Consider the following 6,441-nt stretch of genomic DNA (forward strand, 5'->3'; position numbering starts at 1 on the left):
GGTTGGGTGACGTGATATCTGCCTCCTTGTGGGGACTTAATCAAAAGGGGGGAGGACACGTAACAACAGGCCTCACGGTTGGCCTATTATGGATCCCAGGAAGAGGGAGAAAGAACCCAGCTGAACTTCTTAAACCTGTAGCTGAGGTTAGTCTAACTCTTCAGGAAACTTGACCTGTTGAAACTTATACAAGATGCTCAAGAAACCATGCAAAATCAGCCAATCAGAATTCAACACGCAAACTTGAAAGATCTTTGTGGGTTTGCCAAAACTCAATCGCACTTTTATATATGTCAACCACCCAGGATCGTTGCCTGCTAGTTCTTCACTTCTTACAGTGCTCAGGGCGCTGCACTGTCGTCTTTGAGAGTCTGTGTCTCTCCAGTTTGAACTCTCGATTCCTCATTAAGTCTCTTTGGATTGTTTTAAATAAAGAGCTGACAAGTTTGTTCTGTGACACTTCATGTGTGGTAACTGAACTATATCTCAAAAAGTCATTTATTAAAAAGCAAATGAGTAAACAAACAATAAAATGCCTCCTAGAAACAAACAAACAAATGAATACCCTGAGCCCCGGCCTCACCTCAGACGTTCTTACTCTGTGTTCATGAGTGGGGCAGGGGTGTGGTGTGAACGCAGGCATAAAGTGGAGCCAGGCTAGAGAAGCACTTGTCTGCGTACCTGGTTCCTTCTTCTCGGTTTCAGCACTTCCTGTTGTTGATGCCTCTACAATTCCCCTGACTTGGCTGCTGCTTTTGCATCTGCGCTGAAGCTCCCGTATTACCTCTTCAGAGAGGCCTTCCCGGACACATTATCTGGAGAGCCCTTGGCTCTCCTCTGAGAAGTCATTTTTCTAATTAATCTCTTTAATTTTTAATAGCATTTTTCACCATTGGAAGTGATCACCATTTTGTTTTCTGGCCTCTCTCCCTGAGAGCAGGCCCTGTTTCTATCTGGTTCCTCTCATATTGTCCTGGTGCAAATTGTGCCTGGCTCACAGTAGACCGGTTGCAGTCAAGTGGATTCTGACTTGGGGAGATCCATGAATGTCAGAGTGGAACTGGGATAAAGGGTTTCAATGGCTGTAACCTTTCAGAAGTAGATCACCAGGCAACTCTGGGGGACCTGATCCACCAACCTTCTGGATAATATGCAAACACATTCACTGTTTGCATCACCCAAAGGCTCTTAGTGCACAGTAGCCAATCCATGAGGATTGGTGGAGAAAATAATTCAATGTCTTTAAAATAATTAATGACAATTAATTATTAAATAAGTAATTAATAATTAGATTTCTCTGGTGTATGATATTCCCTAATCACTTGTTTGAAGTTGGTAGTTCTAAGCTTCATCAACACAGATTTGAAAGGTCTACTTTCAGGTGGTTTCTTATATCTATTTTCACATAGGATCCCTGGTGACACAGTGGTTAAAGCACTCAGCCGTGAACTGAAAGTTTGGAGGTTTGAACCACGCGGCAGTCTGCTCCCAAAAAAGGTACAGCCCTAGGATGCGATCAGGCTCTTTTCGTCTGTCCTGTCAGGTCACTGCGAATTGACTCAATAGCGACGGGTTTGGGGTTATTTTTGTATGTTATATTTGTATTTCCACATAGGAAAAGGTGCACACGTGTGTTCCTTTTAGGAAAACTAGAAAGCAAGTCTCCTGTCTTTTCTTTGTAAAGAAAATCGAATCATTGTGTCGTTACTATCTTGTTCCTTACCCTAGCTCTAGAATGTTCTGACTTCCCAGGTGTCAGGAAATGCAGGTTTGCACCATCTTTTTCACAGCTACGTTGCACTCCTCTGTATACAGGTGTTCTACTTTTGAGTAAGCCAATTTCTTATAGCAGATATTTTTCACTATTTTGGAAACACGATCATGAGCATTGAAACTAATTGTAGACCTCCATGATTCCTTAAAGTAAGCTCCTAGATATGAAATTATGGGTCAAAGCATATGCATCTCTCACAGCCATTCAGTGAATATTGTCTCATGCCCTGAGGCATGAGGAGAAATGTCACGTCATTGTGGCACTTAGCCATGCACCCTGCGGTTGGCAACCATGCAGTCAGTTCTCAGTTCTCAGAGACCCCATGCACACAGAACACAATACAGCCTGGTCCTGCACCATCCCTGTGATTATTTGGGAATCAGACTATTGCGATCTACAGAATTTTCACTGGCTACTTTTCAGAAGTGGATTTTCAGGTCTTTCTTCTTTTTATAACCGTGTCCACTGTCTTGGTAATCCACTGCCGATTTATAGAAATACTACGATTGGGTTGTTCCAGCAAGGAAAGATCTGTCCCTTTACAGTGTAGGAGGCTAGACATGAGTTCAGAGCACTGGTCTAGGAGAAGAGTTTTTCTTTCGTTCTTTTTTTAGGACAGCAATTATTTTAATAGTTCTCATAAGATTCAATAGATACCTTAAGTAAATGAATAGATTTTAAGGTTTGATTAAAACAATTATCAATAAAAAATTGCATACCAGGTAAGATATCATTTAAGGGCATGAGCAAATTAAATTTTAACGCCTACAACTTTCATGAATGAAATAACTCATAGATCCAATACCTTAGCTACGTTACAAATAGCACCATAGAATGCACGTTAAGGAGACAAGCCAGGCTGAGGCTGCTGATGCAGAGACAGGTAGCCCTTGGTCACTGGTGGGACCCGGGATGTCGAAGAACACGGTGTCCTCGGCCCGGTGCCGGAAGGTGGACGTGGAGGAGTACAATGAGAACAAATTCATGGACAAGGAAGACGGGGCGATGGCCAGGCCAGGCTGGACAAGGGCGAGGGGGACTTCTGCCTGCGACAAGGAAACATGGCAGGTGCTCCGCTGGTCGCCCTGACCCCATCCCTCTCCCCCAGCCCCGATCAGCACCAAGATCCAGGTGGTCAAGGACAGCAGGCAGCATTGTCTTGAAGATGTTCATCTCTTGACCGCGGATGACATTGAAAAAGCAGTTCAGCCTCTGGACGAGAGCGGAGTGGACTCTCCTAGTGAAGGGTATTTATGGAGGCCTGGAGAGCCCCTGGGACAACAAGGGCATGAAAAGGCACTGCCGCTGGAGGGTCGGGTCCGTGGTCCGAGTCTTGATGGCCAGAAAAACACGGTGGCCCAGCAGGCACCGGGCATCGACCGCGTGTGCCAGTTGCTGATTCCCAGACCCCGACCTCCAATGTCCCCGCTGCCCGCTGGGCAGTTCTGTGCCTCCTCCCAGCGTTGCCTGCTGGCTTCTTCCTTCTCCGTCTCTCTCGAAGGAGGAAACCTACACACGCCAGCTCTCTTTTCAGGAAAGTGGATGTCACGCTGAGGACATTTTCTCTCAGCTGAAGTGCTCCGAGCTTCTCAAAGCCATTTCGGTGCTGTTTACACCAGGCTGTTTGGGATAGCAGTTACATTCAGGTTGAATTGAGCAGTTTTTCACTCTCATTGGCTGGGTTTTGTTTTTAATCTAATATTGAGAGATTTGATCTGAATTTGAGGCCAGCGTTGTAACTCACAGCTAGCGAGGCCGTGGTTTTTATATAAATATATATGTTTTATATAAATTATATACAATATATTACACAAAATGATAGAAATATATTACATAATAGTATATATATAAATGGCTGGCAGCTTTTACCACTGCAAAACTGGACCCTAATCCCCCCAATTTAAGCAAATTGTATTTCTGGAACAGGAGGTGGGTGAGTACCACTCCCAAGTTCCAGCCACGTCCTGTTGGTCTAGGAAGTTCTCCGTGCAGGGACCCTCGGTCCACAGGATACATGCCACTGCTGCTCTTCCTGCTTGATGGTACCAAGGTCCCTTTCTCTGCTCACTTTTCTACCCTTTCATCTCTTGTAATCAAGGTAATGTGGGCTTCACCCCAAGAAAATTCCCCTTCCATCAGATCTGGGCTGTGACCTGATTAAGGGTGTTGCACCCCATCCTAATCCCATGACCACGAATTGGCTGATCACAGTGGATCACAACATATTGACATCACGGGTAATTGCATCAAGACACCATCGTCAAATTACAGCATTACATAACTGCCAAGTTGCTGGAAATCATGGCCCAGATAAGCTGACACTTAAGTTTTTTGAGATATAATTCAATCTGTGACACCCCTTATAAATTACAATCACATTTCGCTTCGTTGAGGCTTAAACAACCTTTGTCAGATTATCCCTGGTGGCACTAATTCTCATGGCTGTTACAAAACACTATTAAAGCCACTACTGGAATAATCGGAGCAACAGTGGACGTGGGGCAGGTTTGCCTTTCATTTCCAGCCAGGTGATTAGAGACTGTTAATAAATGCCGGGTGGAAAAGACTGGCTAATTTCCAATTAAGAAACCAGACAATTCCTAGTCATTATAACACGTTGTTTGTGTACAATAAACTTAGTGTTTCCATGATCCTATTTCCAATGAAATATAAAGTTTGGAAAATATAATTTGCCTGGAAATTTCTGATGCTTCCTGGACCCATAGTTGTTCTGTGTTATTTATGTATTTGCTATTGGGGTAAATGTATTGTACATTTAACCAAGGAGCCCTGGTGGCACTGTTAGGTAAATGACAGCTAACTGCAAGGTGGTGTTTCAAATCTACCAGCAGCTCCTTAGGAGAAAGATGAGGCTGCCTGCTCCCTTACAGATTTACAAAACCTTGGAAGGCCTGCATAAGGTAGCAATGTGTCAGAATGGACTTATTGGCAGTGGGCTTGCGTTACAGATAGAACAAAATGTTTGCTATTTCAATATTCTTAATGTTTGTGATTCAGCAACATTAATTGTGGTTTTTTAAAAATAATTTTATTGGGGCTCTTATAACAATCCATACCCTCATGATATCACTATCCCCATTATTGTTCCTTAGGGGTGTATCTGTCCTGGATTCCATGTGTCAAGAGCTCTTATTGTACCAGTGTACACGCTCTGATCTAGCTGGATTTGTAAGGTAGAACTGGGGTCATGATAGTGGGGTGGGGAGGGGGGAGGAAGCATTAAAGAACTAGAGGAATGTTGTGTGTTTTGTCGGCGCTATACTAAACTTGTGACCCTTCTGTGAGAGGATGTCCAATTGCCTACAGATGGGCTTTGAGTCTCCACTCCTCCCCTCATCGTTCACATTGTTATGGTTGTTTTGGGTCTTCTGATGCCTGATACACGATCCTGTCAACACCTCATGATCATATAGATTGGTGTGCTTCTTCCATGTGAGCTTTGTTGTTTCACAGCTAGATGGCCGGTTGTTTAATCTTCAAGCCTTTAAGACCTCAGACACTATGTCTTGTAATAGCCAGGCACCATCAGCTTTCTTCACCACATGTGCTTATGCACCCATTTTGTCTTCAGTGATCATATTGGGAAGTTGAGCATCATAGAATGCCAGATTGTTAGAATAAAGTGTCTTGCATTGAGGGAGGGCTTGAGTAGAGATCCAATGTCCAACTTCTACCTCAATAGTTAACATATAATTTTATGTACATAGATCTATTTCCCTATCATCATATATAATGTATGTGCCTGTATTTATACCTATATAAATGTCCTTTGAACATTAGTTATGTTTATTGTGCTCAACCATGGTCATTATCCATTTCTAAGTTTTACACTCACTCTTGGCAGGAGTTCAATGTACCCGAAGGAAGTACTTTCCACTTTCCTCCACACACCTGTCTCTGGAAACCACTAATGAACTTTCATCTCTACAATGCTGCCTGACCCAGACATTCATTTCATTTCAGTGCAGTTATGCAGTATTTGTTCCTTTGTGATTTGGTGAAATAACTTAGGCACCATTGTCATGCAGTGACTTTTTCTGAAGTTGAATATTTAGGGGGTCTGTAAACACTTGTTCTAGTGTTAAGTATAGCAGTGACTCAAAAGACTGTGTAAAAAGAAAAACAATATGTAGAAATTTGGTAAATAAAAAACAAAACTCATTGCTATTGAGTTGATTCTGACACATGGCAACCGCATATGTTACAGATTAAAACCACTTTACAGAGTTTTTTTATGGCTATAATCACAACAAAAGAAGATTGCAGGCCTTTGTTCTGTGTTACCACTAGTGAGTTAGAACTGAAAAATGTTCAGTAGTCCAGGGCAAACCATTTGTACCACCTATGGATCTATTAGAACCTGGATTGTTGTTATTGTTGTTAGGTGTTGTTGAGCTGATTCTGACACACACTCACCCTATGTCTGGCTAGACTGATGTATTCCTTCTTCTGGTCCTCCAGGGTATAGTCAATATTCTTTGCCAACACCACACCATAATTCAGATGCACAATTTTTCCTGGATAGGGAGACTTACCATCACCCATCTGTCAGTTTGTCATACTGTAGTGGCTTATGTGGTACTGTGAAGCTGGAAGGTCTTCCACCAATGTTTAAAATGCTAGCAGGGTATAGTGAATGAGGGGGG

The 6,441-nt window shown here is 42.9% G+C and overlaps 1 pseudogene; it reads left to right on the forward strand.

Moving 5' to 3' along the window:
• The first annotated feature begins 2,686 nt into the window (after positions 1-2,686).
• The window catches only part of LOC101650350, a 6,650-nt pseudogene continuing 2,895 nt past the window's right edge, over positions 2,687-6,441 (forward strand).

Source organism: Echinops telfairi, unplaced genomic scaffold (assembly GCF_000313985.2).
Source record: "Echinops telfairi isolate 266 unplaced genomic scaffold, ASM31398v2 ScPeMD7_5;HRSCAF=22, whole genome shotgun sequence".
NCBI lineage: Eukaryota > Metazoa > Chordata > Mammalia > Afrosoricida > Tenrecidae > Echinops > Echinops telfairi.